Raw genomic sequence first — 17,571 nt, 5'->3', positions numbered from 1 at the left:
CCATGGCCTGGATTTTGTGCTTCCCCCCTTTCCCTAAACTGATTATTAGGCAAACTGTTCAAATTTCAGGTTCTCTGAAGAACTTGGTGTTCGTGGAAGGTACTTTAACAGGAATTTGCTATAAAATCAGGGTAAAAAAGGAAAAATGCAGAAGTTTTATCTGGAAGCGGAATCTATTCTGGTTTCCTGCAGATATATATCTTGTCTGTGGCTACATATTATTTTCTTTGGCAAAATGCCTCATGAAAACTTAGCCAGCTGTAATTACTTCATTCCTTTAATTGCAAAGAAAAAGACTTAACCCATGAAAATTTCCAGTGGAGAATCCTTCCTGTGTTGCTGCTGAGTTTAGACACGGCTTAGAAGGTTGTTCCAGTTCTGGTTTATGTGACTTTTAACTCCTGTTTTCTGTTTATAACACCATTCTCCTTCACAATAAATAAAGCAAAGGTTGTGCCACAGCTCTGTTGGCACCAGGAGTTTTTGCAGGGCACCTGTCAGAGCTCACTGGCTGCCCATGGCCTGGCCCCTCTAGGTGAAGCTGTGTTGCATATTTGCACATTTGGTACAGTTTAAAGGAAAAAAAAAAAAAGAAAAAAAAATCATACACAGAATTAGTTTTAAGTCTTCCCTAATTGTATTTTTAATCATAAGATTGGTGACATTTACCTTTCATTGTGTCATTTTATTTCTCATTTTGTGCTTCAAGCGAGTGTTCCCCAAACTCAGTGCTGCTTCAAAATGCTTAATCAAATGAAAATGCTTATTTTCCATCACTGGATTTATAGCTACAGTCATGATAGATTAAAGAAAAAAAAATTTTAAACAGTTTTGTGACAGCAATGAAGAAATATTTCAAGTCATTATATGCATTTTAAAATTCATTGTGTGCTTAAAATACAGTGTATTTATCTACGTGCACCATGAGCTCTTTTCAAGAATATGCAATTACTCTTTATTGAATGCCAAACTCTAAGATCTCAAAAACAAGCTAGATGAATTAAATATTTTATTTCCCAAATGGGGACATCTGAGACTGCTCAGCCTTCGTGGTTTCCAGTCAAGGGGCAGTGCTCTAAAACAGGGAGGTGAGGATAAATATCTAGTTAAGGAACTAAGTAGTGGTGTGAAAAATAGATGGATAAAGAGACTTGAAGTAAAGGTGGGAATTTAGGGGGGGGGGGGGGGAAAGAATAGTAGAAGAATGGGTCTTCTTTTATTCTGGTCAAGATCTGAAGAAAGAATATAAAGAAATTTCAATGTTTGAAAAAGAATCCTTATGAAAGTGGGGCAATCTCAGTCTTTAGTATTATTATACAAGTGTTCAACACTCTTGGGAAACTGTGTTACACCTATTATTAGTATTTAAACTGGAATATAAATTTTTTTTTTTGAATATTTACTGTAACCAGTAATGGGGCAGTGTTTTTGAGGGAGAACCCACAGAGATCCCGTGCATCTTTCTCTCATATCAAGTTCACTTTCTTGAAAACTGAACTTTGCCACCTGCATGCAAAAGCCAACAGGATCTCACTAAAAATTTAAACAAGGACTAATGAGCACAAAGCTGTCTAGTTGTAAAGTCCAAGTCCCTTGGAGAGAATCCTTTGTACAGAAATATGTCTGGGAAAAGGTGAAACCAAAGAAACTGCATCAATGTTTTGAGAAAATCAAGCATCTTGCCTTAATTACAGCAGCTGCCACTGTGGCTCTGTGGCAGAGACCTAATACCTTGACCAGAAATGTAGAGGAGGCTTCCATAAAGCCTTACCAAAACTCATTTTTTATCAAGTTTTCTAGACCTGTGTTCAGCAGAAGGCAGAACTGAGCACTTTGTGTTTCTAAATTCTTGGCGTGTGTCACAGGCACAGAGAGCCCTCCTCGTCTTCCACATCACATCAGCTTAATTCTGCGCCAGCCAAATGAGCTTATTTTGAGGTTTATACTCAATAGAGTTATAAATCATTTGATGTCAATGCAGGGCTTGGGAAATGAAAGCAAATATTTGCTGTAGCTGGCAAACAAGGAGGTGCCAATGCGTCTCTGCCTGCCGTGATGTGTTTGAGCTCCGGGCACGCCGCCTGCTCCGTGCTCAGTAAAGACCCAGCTACAAACAGATGGGGAAGGCACAGGTGTAAGAGCTAAAAAAGCACTCATTTTTTCCTCCCTGTTTTTCATACTTGTCAGTTTTGTGAGCTCACTGCTCTACATTTCAACCTCGCCACCTCTGAAATGCCGGCCTGTTGCTGAGTGCTTTGAGAAGGATGACAATTAATGAGTATTTGTTACGAATGGCTGATTAGTGATGGGATTTCTATTAGGAAAACCTGAAAAGAGGCTTAATAATATCATCCTTTTCAGTCCTTTTACCCTATGAATTTCTTAGCTCTCTTGGATCACTGACTTTGTTATGTGGCATTAGAGAATGCATTTGAAAAACAGCTGCTAATAAAGCACATGTGTATTCTGCTCCTATGGCTTCCATTTCTGTGCTTCAAACAGAATGTGTTCAAACTGAAACAAAGATTAATGAACATCTCATGATGTCCAGTGATCTGTTATGACAATGGAAGAGCTTCATGTCCAATTATTTATTTCTATAAATAGCTGGTGTTTTCACAAATCTGTGATGGCAGTGTGCAGTTGAAAATATTCTGAGCATTGATTTAAGGCAGCTTATCTGGATATGAGGATAGCTGGATATCCTTAACAGATTAGGAAAACACAAAATAAACACTACAGCTTCTGCCCTTTTGTGCTGCTTTGGTTTAGGCTACTCCTATGTATGAAGAGAGCATTTTCTGTAAGGAATCACCTGATATCTGGGATTTCTATCATCAAAATTGATTGTACTTTTTATTTGTTTGTTTACAAAGAAAGGTGAATAATTTTTATCTCTTAATGCTTCAGAAGTTGAGGTGATAGGGAGAACTTTTTCTGTCCTGCAAAAGATTTTCTGTTCTATTTTGAGGTGAACCTGGGAAATGTCACAGTTCCAATGAAAAAAGAAATACCTGGGGAAAACCAAGGCCACAGGAGATCCCCATGTAAAACTGGTGCTTCCAAAGCCAAGTATCTCCACTCCTCCAACACACCAGACAAGTGTTTAGCCACCAGATATTATCTTTTTGAAGCTTTTTTTCAACATGTAAATAAATAATTTTCATTAGAGATAAGAAAATTTTGTCTCACTCATACCTGGTTTTATTGGTTTTTTTCTCTCTTCTGTTTTAAATAGTAATAGAAACGTTTCAGAAGGAAATGTTGGGGCAGGTTCTCTGATGTAGAGGTACATGGAGATTTGAAGAAATCATCAAGTCAGCAACAGATTTACCCCCGCCCTTGGAGTATCTGGTACCCTCTGTTGCCCTCCCACCAGAAAACTTCATGTGATGCTGAAATCACTGTGCTTGATAAAATATTAAAGCAAAACCTCTAATGCAGAGTAATTACCCAATAAACCAAAGAAATGCCTCTCTCTCTCTCCAGTAAATACTTCTTTATGATTGAATTTTTTGTCCTTTGGAATTGTCCTTAGATTTTCAGCTGTTCCTTAGATACTGAGGAGAGTGCTGCCTTTTCCTAGACATGTTCAATAGCACAGTGCTCAGATGGCAATTTATTTCCTCTTTACAGCTGTCTGATGCTTGCAGATTAGATGTTCCAGCCTGGGCTTTGAGTGGCAGAGTTTTGGGAGCATGTGTTGAACATAGCCTGACTTATTTAATTGAGTTCAGCTCATAGCACAGCCTCAATTACTAGTTTAATTAAGAAGAAGAAAATTAAAAAAAAGGAAAAAAATAAGGACCAAATAATAGCAGGAAGGATGGAGTTTTGAATTATAATTGAGTGGTGCTCCTGTGCTCAGAGTTCTTGGGGTTCATCACTTGTGTGGTGAGACCTTGTCTGACTTAACAGGGATGGGAATGGATCTCAGTGACTTGGAAGCAATCAGGATTTCCAGAAAGAGCTGAATCCCAGGGGTTTATCCTTTTATTGGTGTAGGTTTCACAGGGATTTGGGCACCATCTGATCTGCTGTGCTGATTTTCACCGCTGCTGTCTCCCCATTATGCTTCGACAAGCAAGCACCTCCCTTGCCAGGTGCCATCAAGAAGCAGGTTGAATCAAGCAATTACTGCTTGCTGAACACAGGAGCAGCTCTTAAGGAATATAAAGTAGTACCCTTACTGCTCTTCAGTCTTCCCTCTTTTGGGAAAAAATGTGAAAAGACCAGGAGCAGATCTTTTAATAAGGAAAGAAAGGAGATGAGTGCTCTGCAGCAGGTGGTGCCTGTGTGTCCCAACCCAAGCTATCTTCTGCCTCTTCACAGAGGGCGGTGAGGAATGTGAGTGATTATAAACTGCTGCAGGTTGTGAGATGATTCATTGGGGTGTGTCAGGGGAGGACAATTGTGGTGAAGCAAAGGGAGGGGAAGAAAACCCCAAGTTAATCTGTGGTCCCTTCACCTCAGGCTGATTAAAGTCACTTCCATTGCAGGTAATATGCAAAGTAAGTATTAATTATATTTCTGGCATCAGACAAAAATAATGCAAAAATATGTGTCATTAATGATGATGCCTGTGGATTATTGCTTTTATCCTGTAATCAAGCAAGCAAACAGGCAGTGCCCTGCTCCCCTTCAAATCCCAGCAGGCTGTTTGCTGATCCACTCTCACTCGTGTCAGTGTATATCAGTTTTGCCTTAAAATAAAGAAGTTAAGCCTTCCTGACAGGTAGGCACACCATGATGTGCTTTCAGGCTGTCTGCTGCAGAGAGAATCTTCTCCTCAGCCTGTATCAGCTGCTTTAATAAAAGCATCTCCATCAATTCCTCTTGGGCTGCACGTGCAGCTGCCTTCCTTGTGTGGCTCAACCTCCTTTCCTGCTGTCACTCAGTGCATGAGATATCAGGAACTCAGCATTTGTATTGGGGTTTATATTGTTTCTTCTTCTCCTAAAATGAGATATATAGTTAATTAATAAAACTGATAAGTTAAGCAGCTCTAAAATGCAACTGTACTCATCACTGTGTGCCTGGTGGACTGGAGACTTGTGGGGCAGTGCTACTCTGAGCAAGGAAAAAGTGATTTAGTGAGCACTGATGTGACCAAAAGCCTGTGAGACTGAGTGGTATGAATCATAAATATGTTAGAATTCCTTTTTTTGTGTAATATTAATGACATCAGCCATAACTTACTTCTTTGAGTTCTGAAATTGTCTTAGAATTTATAATAAAATATGTGAGGTGGTGTGGATGACGTAGCTATCAGTTCATGCTGACATAACCTAACTGCTGTGCAAATTAATATAGTCCTATACTTGGCCAGAAAAGTATTTTATTTTATTTTACTTGCAACTCTTTCTTCATTTTTTTTCCATTTTAGTAATTTTCAGAAATTGTTTTTCTATCTAATTCAGTGTGGGGTATGTTGGTATTTGAAACATTAGTACAGAGATGGTGCATGCAGCCATTTCTGAGGAGAACAAATCCTCCCTTTTCTCCTCATTCTGCTTGGAGCCAGGGCTGCTAACACATCCCTACATTTCTGGTGCTGCAGAAGAGTAATCAGGAGGCAGATTTGTTTGCTGGCTTCAAAATTGCTCATGGAATTCCTTCCTTGAATAAGGGAGATCAGGAATGGGTTCATTGTGCTCTGCAGAGGAATTGTGGGCTGGGGTGATCCTGTGTGTCCCATTGCTCAGAAATGGGACAGCCCAGGGCAGAGTGGAGAAGGGCAAAAATGCCCTGTATTTTTCTGTTCAATTAATCATTTATGATTTGTGACTTTCTGAAACTCTTTCCATGCTGAACGTGCCATCACTCCATGGTTTTATCCCCAGAGACCAAGGAGGAGTCAAAATCTCATTGCAGAAAATTTCTGGTTGATATGAATAGATAGATAACCCAATAATCCCCTGAAATAATATTTATTTTGTTGTGGAATATCTTGGTTAATTTTTACCATGGTTTTACAGATTCTCTGGGAGGAGACAGGGATTTTATTTTATTTATTTTATTGCTTTCTTCGTTTGTTTGATTTCAGCTAATCCCTTCATCATTTTTGTTAGCAAAGCTTGTTTTTTTGCTGCCACATTTTTCCAACTGCTTAAAAAAAATTACATAAATGTGTTTGGAGTAGAAGTGGATGCTGTGCCTCTGGATCAGCTGACAGCATCTTTAATCCCACAATTCCCACGTTGCTTCTTGCAGCCTCTTATTTAATTCATTACTTATGTTCACAGCTCTGTAACAAGCACAGTGAGTGTGTTACATATATGGCTTTTCTATAAAGTATTTTGTCATGCCAGCACAGGTTTTCACTGCTCTTCAAATGACACAAACTTCATGTGGAAAGTAGCAGAAGATAATTCAGTAAATGAGGATTATTAGAATGATCTGCTCTAATGAAAAGGGAAATTTCAAGCCAATGACTGAAATAAATGAATATATGCATACGTATCACTTTGAACATCAAAAATACAGAACCTCCAGCAGTTTACTGTTACACTCCAGTCAGTATCTCCATATCATTACATACCACCACAGACTGAAACTTTTTTGTCCTTGTATTTTTGGCACTCAGTGAATCTTTCAGGAAAAGTCTATGAAAATATTTCCTAACTAGAGCCCAAAGCAGGAACTCCTTTTGACAATTATTTGTATAACTTCTCTGCCAAATTAGAAATTTATTATGTAATGTGGCAGATCATCGATGGGCTCTCAGTTGGGGAACCTTTGGAAGTCAAAATGGAAATATTTCTGTTGTTTATGTATTTGTGTTAGAAATCAGCACTCCTTGACTTTAAATCCTGAATATATGCACAGCTTTCTAGCAGCTTCATATTAGTTCTAGTAATTAGGCACTAATTACTAGTGGTATCATAAATAATTCTGCCTTCCCACTAGGCCTTGCTGCTGTAAATTAAAGGTTAACAGATCAAGAATAAATTAACAAAAGCAAAAGCACAAGAGCCTTCTCCGTGGTGAAATAAAACCAATTTTGTTGACACTTAACTGAAATTGAGTTCTGTTTTGTAGTGCCTTAAGAAAAAATATCATGCAGATTTAAAGAGTGTGTGATCTCAGAACAGATAAAACAATGCAAATACAATATTTCCAACTTAATTTCAAATATTACAGTTCTGTAAAAATCCTTCTTTGCCTTTCTACTAACTTGATAATTTGTTGCCTATGATCTTTGTTTCAGACAAGACTTCGGTTTGGGGTTTGGGTTTTTTAATAAATTTAGTATGCAAGTACAATTTTGATGAGGAAATGACTCGTTTACTCAGTAGTTAATAAGGAAGAAAAACTGCCTATTTTTATTTACTGTCAAATGCCAGGATAAGACATGGAATCAGGTAATTCCCTTGTTGCTGAAATTAAATGATGCTCCAGGTAGGAATTTGTAGTGGGAAGATTTGTAGCTCTGAGTCCTGCACAGAGATGTGCCACCACTGGACCTGCAGCATCCACACCAACCTCTGATGCTGAAAATATTTGAAATTCAGAAATATATTTGAATATCGAAATGTTTCAAATATTGAAAAATATTTGAAACATCAGAAATTCAAGATTTTAAGTTCTAATATTCACTTCAAAACTTATTACTTTACAAAAAAAAAAACCCACAAACATAAAAGAATAGAAATTCCTAAACAGGAGCATCAAAGTTCTGGATGAGAATCTTGGTTTTATTTCATTTTTTGCAGTTATAGTTTGGCTAGATGCATTTTTTTCTTGGTGTGCCCTGAGTATCTCTCATTGCTGTTCACCACTGGAATCATCAATTGAATCTGAATAATTCAGTTTATAATAATTCTGCAAAGTTTACTACATCACCCCAAAGGAAATCCAGGACACAAATTATTAGTTTTGTCCATTGCTGCCAAGCACGGGCTGTCTATTTTCTGCTTTCTATTTTCTGTTCCACACTCTGATAAATAACCATTGGCACAATGTAAACCAGCTCAAGGATTTATTGTGTTAGTGGTGTTTGCTTGTGGAGATCAACTGTTAAATGGTTTTGCTCCTCTTTGGCATAAGGTAAGACCATTAACATGCATAAACTTAATTTGAGGTAATTTTTTATACCAATTAGAATTCATATATTTATTTGAAATATAAATTTCAGGTGTAATTTTTTGTCAGAATAGTCTTTTTTACAGCCTCACCTGTTTCTTCATCCTAGATGATCTTCAGCTTTGATGTCATTGATTATATTATATTTAATGACTTAAATGTAACCCAAGAGAGCAGGGGCACTGAGGGGTGTACCAGCACTGTTGCTTCCCACAGCATGCAGAAAAAAGCAGAGAACAAACAGAAAAACAAACAAAAACAAAAAGCAAAATTGAAACCAACAAAAAAAAGAAACACATAAAGCACCCAACCAAACCAAAAAAGAAAAAAAACAACAACAAAGCAAACAAACAACAACAACAAAAACCCACAAGCAAAAATACAAACAAACAAAAATAAGCCCAAAACACCCCTTACATCTTTCCTTGAATTTTCTGGAAAAGAAAAACAAATCCCCCTCCCTTCTGTTGACTGTTAACTCATCATAACTTAAAATCATCAGTTTTCAGGCTCTGAAGCCTTTGGGATCTGAAGTCTCAATGTAATCCTGGCCTTTCTGCCTGGGGAGGAGCCCTGAGATTCCTAAAGCTTGCATACTGTAGATTTTTGATTAATTTAATGTAATCCTACATAATGATGATTATTGTAGCATTTTCTGCATAAGATGGATGAGACAGGTTCTCAAATGCCAGCTATTACTGACATTTAATCTGGTATAGGTCATCAAATACCAAGGTGCAAGAACTGTTTTAATTTATTTTTTCTCATTAATAATACATTTAAAAGAAATTAATATTGCAAAAATGTTTCCTTTTTCCATCGCTTGTCACTAAGTGGGAAAAAGTTGGTTGACAGAAATCACATAGCTGAAGACAAAGCATCCTGTGTTGTGATTGATGCTGGTGGTGTGGAAAACATGATTTTAACTCCCTGACAAAGTGAGTGGGCCCATTTTCCACATTTCATAGTGCCAAGTGCTCCATGCAAGCATCATTTCTCAGGCTGGGTTGAAAAGGCCACATCTCAAATTGTGGGAGGGAAAAGGTCCTGGAGAAGGGAGGCTGTGTTTGGGAAATGATGGGCTCCTGTGTCTAGACAGTCACTTTTAAACAAGGACTTGCTGGTGCTGTGCTGGGATTCATAAAATTAGAGGGTTTTGAGAAAGTGGTTAAAAAGGCAGGCCTCAGACAGCAGACTTGTGAGCATTGCTAACACAGCAGCAAAAAGTTTTTTAAGTAGTAGAGCGGACGTAAGAAATGGCACAATAGACTTTTGTAATGTGTCTTCATAGATTGCAACAAAGTTTTTTAAACAATAACTTGTAACTATTGTTAAATATCTCTTTCAAGAACTAAGCCTTCACAGCATTAAGTTGCTGTGCTGTAACATAGCAATGCTTAGGATCAGCGCGAATAGGACTCCGGCAGATAGTAAGCAGAAATTTTACAGTAGAACTATGAAACGCAAGTAGTAAACAACAAAAAAATAAAAATTTCTTTCTAAGTCAACAGAGAGGGGTAATTGCTGGGATTCATAAAATTAGAGGGCTTTGAGAAAGTGGTTAAAAAGGTGGGCCTTGGCCAGCAGACTTGTGAACATTGCTAATACAGCGAAAAGTTTTCTAAGCAGTAGAGCAGACGTGAGAAATAGCGCAACAGACTTTTATAATGTGTCTTCATAGATTGCAACAAGGTTATTTAATGTATATCTTTAGAAGGTTAGTATGAATGAGTCTCTGTGCTGTGTCTCTCATGAGCGAGCCATTGTGTTAACTACCATTACGTGTGTTTCATATGATTGGATAGAATTCTTGTCAATATATTTTGCTCTATGTGTGATTGGCTGAAACCCAGGCTGAGATGGCTTTATGCTATGCTGTAATGTAACACCCCCTTGGAATTCCCTATGGATCAGAGAGCTGTTAACATAATCTGTCTCCATTGTCCTAACAATGTACTGAGGCTGATGTGCTGAATAAACAGCTCACGACACTGGTTCAGTGTGAAAAACGCCAATCACTTGTTTTTAAAATTTTGAAAAGTTTAATAGTAATAAAATAGTTAAAAAGAATAGTAACACAATTAGAGTAATAACAATTTGGACAAATTGAATTAGGGCAATACGAGACAATAAAAACAAAAAGTTACGGACGTCCGGGTACCTTTTTCTGGGCATCACAAGCCCGAAAAAGGACACCTGTTAACCAAGGATTAACCCTTAAGAACAATAGCCCGTTGCATATTCATACACTTCATTCATGATGCATAAATTCTATTCAAATACAGGATTCTGTCTGGGCAGTGCCAACTTCTTCCTTCTAATCCTAACAGCGCCTCCAAGGCAGGAAGAAGTTTGTTTCTTCTGATAAGAAGGCAATAAATTCCCTTTCTCTGAAAGATCTAGGTGTCCTGTGGCTGCTATCTCGCTGCAAGCCCTTTCTGTTAAACAAAGCATCTTACATAACATAAAACTATATTTAACATAGTACTGAAGAAAATTAATACAGCATTATTTTCTAACACAACACATATAATATTCATTTTAATATTTGCGAAAAGCCAATCATAAAATACATGCATTTTTCACATTCAGATTGCCCCGTCTCCGTCCATGACTGTATATAGCTTGCCAGCGGCACTGCTGCTGTCCTGATTTGCTCTGAGCCTGAGCTCAGCTCTAGGACAAAAGTTAAACCCTCCAAACTCTGCACTGCTTTAGCTCCTCAGGCTGCAAGTCAAACACTTTCAGGGATCTTCTTTATTTCAGCCTTTATTGCCCTACAATCGTTGAACAATTAATGAAAACTTTCCCCCTTCCTCCCCCCTTCCCTCCCCCAAAAAATCCTATTTTCAAAGCAATTTTTAATATTGTCGTTTTTCAGCTAAGGGAAAAGGTTATTTATTAAGTGGAAGGAGCAATAGTTTGACTGCACATAATATCTTGTGAAAATTAAATACCTTCAGGAAAAGTGCAGCGTTTATTTCTTCTGTGAAAGAGCTTTGGTACAATAGTGAGGAAATCTTTGAAAATCAGTGCATGAATATGTGTATTCTGCTCTGTACATAAAGGAGTGCATGTAAAGAGTATAAAAGGTCACCTGGCACCATTTTGATGCTCCAGAAATCATTCAAAGCAGAATAATCAAAAATTGCACATTAAAGTACCTATCTAGAGTTGAGTTTGAGGGTTAACAAATATATCAGAGCCTGAGTTGCCAATGAAGAAAGAGAATTTTAATTTTCTGTGGCAAAATTATTTCCCTGCATCTTGCACATCTGGTAAAGGAGTGGAAATGGACCATCTTACCCTCAAAAATAAATACTCAGGAAAATCCAAGAACTGTTCATCATCATGTTCCATATTTCAGTATCTCTATCATCAGTGTATGGTTTCAATGTAAACACATATTTTATAACCATAAAAAATCTGCTAAATATTTTCTTTACTTTAGGGAGGATTTATATCTACTTTTTTTTAAAAATATGACAGAGATTTTATGGTATTATTTAGAGGTCACATTAAAAGTCTACTTAAATGTTGATATAAAGCCATGTAACATGACACTTTGTTTATAAAATGATTTTTTTTCAGTGGATCAGCACATTGATTTGGCACAGCTGGTTTGTGATAAAAGAGGAATAATCAATGTTTCTTCATTTCTGTTCTAATTGATGAGCTTGTAGTTGCACATGGGCAAACACATTTAGTCTGAAAGGACTCTTAATTCTAAATTTCTTCATCTGATTTACATCTGATTTAAGTCTGAATCCTTACATTTTCAGATAAAGGGCAGTAATCTGACAAATAAAGACTGATGTTCAGGGCCCTTAATGAATCCAGGAATAAACCTGCAATGTGTCTTTCATTTCAAACTGACAGTTATTAAAACTTTCCATGTATTTATGGAAAAGATGTGGCTGAAAATGTAATATTTGATTTACTTACTAAAATTTCATATTGGGAATAAATTTGGAAAATTCAGAGAACATGCTTTTTATTCAGAAAATTTCTCTGTGCACAAAATTATTCAAGGTAATTAGATTATTTTAATGAAAAGATATTGAATTGTATGTAGACAGAAAGCAGGTTTAAGCAAGTATAAATTTGATATATTCTAAGGGATGCACTTTTCCAAGGGTACATCTATTGCTGTAGGCTTGATATGGGAAAAAAGAAAAAACAGAAAATTCTTGTGATGAGAGTGCAAGACAAACTTTCTCTGCAATTTTTATCCACAAGCAAAACCTGGGAACTGAACTTCCATTTCTCAGTGTGTTTGATTTATTGCTGTTATAGTCATGATGTGCTTTTTTTGAGCATGTGCAGCCACAAGTACTCATAAATGGAGCAAGAAAAAGAACATGGTAAGATTGATATGGGTTTATTTAAGAGAAAATATTTCATATTTTACATATTCCTCTGCATAGGAAGAAGTAGAGGCTGTGTGAGATAATTTCAACTGTGACAAAACATCATCAGACAGAAACTCAGCTGTACATCTTTCTATCCTATATCATCCTTGCAGGACCCAGAGATGGCAGATGAGTGCACAGGACAGGCATCTGCACTCTCACCCTGCAGAAAAAGCATATTTGGGTGGAAAAAGGAGGGGCAAACACTTTTAAGGATTACTGTGAAATTTAAATATGTATATGGTTGACATCCCTAGGACAAATAAAGTAAAGGCTTTTATAACCTCTGTAGTGGAAAGGATCAGACTTAAAGAATAACATGCAGTATTGCTAAAACAAATGTGGAGTACAGTCATAACAATATAATAACCAACCATACTTGATTGGCAAATTGTGTTCACTTTATAACACCTGGAAATTCACATTTCTGTGTATGTAAGGAAAGGGGAGCTGGGAGGACCTGTTGATTGCAAACAATTTAGCTTTCTAACAGGCATATTTTTATCAATGGATGATGAACAGTTTAAATAGAAACAAAAAAAAAACAAACGACAACTTGTGTCTTCTTTAGCAGTGAACAATATTGGCTTTGATTTTAATCCATCCCCAAATTCTCAACTACTTTCCCCATTTGCTGCTCAGGCCTCCGCCCCTGTTGCTTCAAATAGGAAAACTTTTGTTTGAATTGGCAATTTCCCTGCAAAGAGAAGTGCATTTCATGACAAATGTCCCCCCTGGGGGCTGAGTTTTGCTGATTTTTGCCTGTTGCTGTGCAGCAAGCAGTGAGTGGAGCTGGGCTCTGCGTGCTGAGAATGAGTTGTCTGACTGGGTTTTCCTTTTATCTGCAGCCTGACCCTGTGCTGCTTCCTGCCTGGCACTAAATCTGCAGCTCTCTAGGAGGAGAAACCATTATTATTTCACTCACTGCTAGATTTCCAAAATGCCAGGAACATTTGGAACATATGTCCTCCTTTGCGCTGCAGAAATCACAGAGGAACTTTAATAGAATTTCACTCCCGTGCAGCACAAAAACATCCACTCCATATTTCCTTCCAATATCAGTTGCAAAAAAAAAAAAAAAATAAAATAAGGCACTTTGCTGGAGAGCCAGAGAGTTTCTAACCCCCCAAAATAGTGTGGGAAATTGTCCTCCAGGTGATGGATGCTGCCTTGTGCTGGAATGAAGCAGAGGAAGGAGAAACCCAAATCCCCAAATCCAGTGGTGTTTCAGTTCCTCCTCTGGGGAAACATTTCCCTTTGCCCCAAACCTGGAATTGCTTTCAATGTGTGTGTGTGTCTAGCAAACAGTGCTCTTCAAGTTCCTAAAATCTGTCTGGGACACTGAGGGCCATGGATCATTTATTACCAAAAATGGGCCACATCTAAGGGTGACCCATTTCTTTTGCTTTCGATGTGGATGAAAAGGAAAACTGCTGAACCCAGAAACCAACCTAAACATCATCAGAGTTAAAAATGCTCCTGGACCATGCTATAAAGCTTATAATTAATTAAATGTGATGTAAACTCAATCAAATAACTTTCATTTTTTGAAATGCAGTAGAAATGAGACACAGGACTGTGTGGCAGTCCCCTTCTGAGATTGCAGTCAGTGGATTCTCATAGCACAGGCTGCAGAGAACCCCAGGGGTGTTTTCACACAGTCCTTTTAATTAGCTGCTTTGATCACCTCCTCTGAAACAGGTTCCTTGTTCACCAAAGTCCCCACAATTTTAGTTATCTTATTTGTCCTGCAGTAAATCTGGATGGTGCCACTCAATGCCTATGCTGTTCTCATTATGCTTCAAACCAATTAAATTACACAGCATTTCTCTTAATTCCAATTCAAACTTTTTTCCCCACATCATAATCCTGCTCCTAATTTGGTAAAAAGCCTCTAACTTTTTGTGACTTGTTCATTTTGCCAAGATCAACTGAATATTTTTAGTTGCCTTCTAAGTTGTCTTGAAAGTTATCCTCTCAGTGTAATTTCTAAAAATTAAACCCTGTCCTTTCCACTCATGACTTCTGTTGAAGTGTGCTAGGAATTATCTACTTTAGTCTAGCTAGATCTTGTCCAACTTTGCCTCTTTTTCTATATATACTTTACTAATTTGCTTCCTATAATATTTCATTGGTTTTTTTTGTCAAGGAGATCCCGAATTTTTATTTTTGCCCTTCAAACTCTCATTGGTCTGTACGGTGTTTGGCGTCTTAGGTGCATTAGAAATTTCTAGTTCTTAGTCATGCAAGTGCCCAAATGTAGCTTTACAGGGAAAGCAATTCTTTCTCAGCTAATTAAATAGGTGGATTACAAAGGAGGTGAGTGAAAGCTTGGAAAACAAAAGGAAGTGATGAGAGAGAAGGTTCTGGGCAAAAGCAGTGGTGATAAGGGGTTTGGCTGCTGAACCAAGGCAGTAACTATCCTACAGATGTCTGTAAGGAGAGCAACAGCCCTTTGAGGGCTCCTTACAAATTTTTGAGGCTTGATAATGAAGGAAAGGTGAGTGTGAGAGTGGGGACTGGGCAGTTCACTATCACTTTTGTCTCATGGCAGCATTCTGTTCCTCTGGAATTAGTTCTGTTTGGTAACATTTCTTGCTCTTTTTAGTCAGTGGGTTTGTCAGGGAAGATTATTTGAGAAGGCTGGAGAGTTGTCATTGCTCAGATGTGGACAGAATAGTCCCTGTGTATTTATTCATTGCTGGAACCAAACCCTCTGGAAAATCTCCAGCCATCACTTTTTAGGACTCAGTTGTTAGACTGAGGAGGGTGCACGTAATAGAGGGAAGGATGAGTTTATATCAGCAGTGTAACAGAGCCCTGAAAACAGCAAATGTCATCCAGGGGTGGCTGAGACTCCAGCTGGTGCTGGGTGCTGTGCAGACCCCAGTGAACTCAGCTCTGAACAGCAAACCCAGTGCTGGCCATGCCTGTAAATCACTGACCTAAAACTGGAATAACTGCACAGGAGGGCAGCAGAAAGGGCCTGTCCTATCAGAGGAGGAGGTCTGTCTTGCCTTGCTTATCTCCAGCTGCTAGGCAGAGGGAAAGAATTTGATTTCCATCTAGAAATAGCTCTGGAGAGGAGGACAGGTGAAAATAGCTGTTTAAGCCAAATAAGCTGCTGCAGAAATCAGTCTGTGTAATTCAGCCTGGAAGATATCACCATTAGTTATTAGATGGAGATTCCTAACTGCTGGGACCACAGTGAAACCATTCTGGAAAAGTCAAAACAACTGAATTCTTTTGAGTTTAATACTTGACTTCATCAAGTACTGCAACGCACCAGGACTTGATGAAGAAGACTCCCCTTTTTGTTGTTGTTTAACTAGAGGCAGAATTCCGAATTTCCACACATGAAGTCTTTCAAAAGATAATCTGCCTTAATAAAATTCAGTTTAGTGCCAACATTTGTGCTGTTGCAGCACTCAATTAGCAATCAATTAGCCCCATCGGCAGTCTCAGGAAATGAAGGCTGCAGTGGACTCAGCTCTCTGTCAGCCCCAGTGCCCTGAGCTGGGCTCTGCAGGGACATGCACACTCAGTTTTCCTCCCAAAATTGCTCTGTGAATGGATAAAAGATTTCATTGCCCTCTGCTGAAAATGGAGAGGCAAACCCAGCACCATTTGTGAGCACAAAAATTAGCCTAGAGCTGAAATAAATATTGTACAGTGCATCCTTTAGTGCTCCCAAGGCAAAGGCAGTGCAGTGTAATTGTGGGTCAACTTCCTGTGTTAGAAATGCACTTCTGCTTTAAACCTCACTCTAAAAATCTGCATCGGTCATTAAATACAGAGCTGCATTTAAAGATTACACACTAAAGCATTCAATTTTCTTAATTTAATTTTCACAGCACTTTGATTGTGCAGCAGCACTTAGGGGAACTACTTTCTTGTTCTGTCTTTTACCTCTTCCTTTAATTATAAAGTTTCATTTTTGTCAGTCTCAAGGAAAAGAATAATGATTTTTAGAGTAAAACCAGTGTAATTTACACATGAAGTCATGATAACTTGCACAAATGGTGTTAATATAAGACAGATATTGAGGAAAATAAAGAAATTGACCCCCTATTCCATAAAGCTGGAGAACTTATTAAATTCTTATATATTCTTAATTCTTAGATATTCCTTACTGGATCTATTTGCTGTTGACATACAAACATTTTATTTATTGTCTGACCTGAAAAGATAGTCTTGTTGTAAAAGCCAATATATTTTTTTCTTTTTAACTTTTATTTTAATCTTTAGAAATGTTAATTTATTAATTAAATCAAACACTATGCAGAAGAGCCAGTGTGAAGTCACTTCAGGTGTTTGTAAGTGCTGTGTGTCTGGACGTGTATTTACATAAATGTGTGTTTATATATTTATTTATACATGAGTGTCTGATCCCAGCAAACCCAGTTGGTTCTATGATTCCAAAATGAGCTTTATTTGAATTATTGAATATTGAGGTACAAAGTTCCATTAAATAACATAAATCAAATCCCCAGAAGTACAGATTGTAGTCTGGAGTACATATAACATTTTAACAACTTACTTTAAATATATCTGCGTTGGCCTTGTTATTTCTGATGATCTGAATACATACATAAATAAGTGTATATACTGCTATATACACTTTTTTTTTTCTGTTTCAGTCCAAATGATTTTTTCCTTGCAAATATTCTGTACTACGGACATTTTGATTTATATAGACCCGGATGTTAAGTGTGTGTTTTTAAATATATTCTTAGAGTACAGCTGGGATAAAGAATGACAATGAAGGACAGGACAGGAATTCAGAATTGTTTTGATAAATTGAAATCCGTGTCAGGAATGGAGTTATCCCTCAGGAATGTTATAGGTAAAGTTTATTCTGCCTTATGGCCTGGTGATGGACTACATGACCTTTCAAAGTCTCCTCCAGCCCTATTTTATGATTCTGAGATCAATTGATTTTGGCATTTGACAGCTCCTGCACATAGACTATAGATTATTCTAATGCCTTTACTTTTTTTAAAAAGTTGTTGTGTAGTTTTTTTCTATTTTATTTGTATTTTTTGCACTTGAAACACTTTACCTCTAAAGTGTA

At 37.6% G+C, this 17,571-nt stretch overlaps 1 protein-coding gene across 1 annotated transcript in view; it reads left to right on the top strand.

The window, feature by feature from the left end:
* LRP1B (LDL receptor related protein 1B) overlaps positions 1-17,571 on the top strand; it is a 375,345-nt gene that overhangs the window by 125,778 nt on the left and 231,996 nt on the right. The gene's annotated exons all lie outside the window — the stretch shown is intronic.

The sequence above is a fragment of the Ammospiza nelsoni genome, chromosome 7 (genome assembly GCF_027579445.1).
Source record: "Ammospiza nelsoni isolate bAmmNel1 chromosome 7, bAmmNel1.pri, whole genome shotgun sequence".
Taxonomy (NCBI): domain Eukaryota; kingdom Metazoa; phylum Chordata; class Aves; order Passeriformes; family Passerellidae; genus Ammospiza; species Ammospiza nelsoni.
This window is presented reverse-complemented; position numbering and strand designations above follow the sequence as displayed.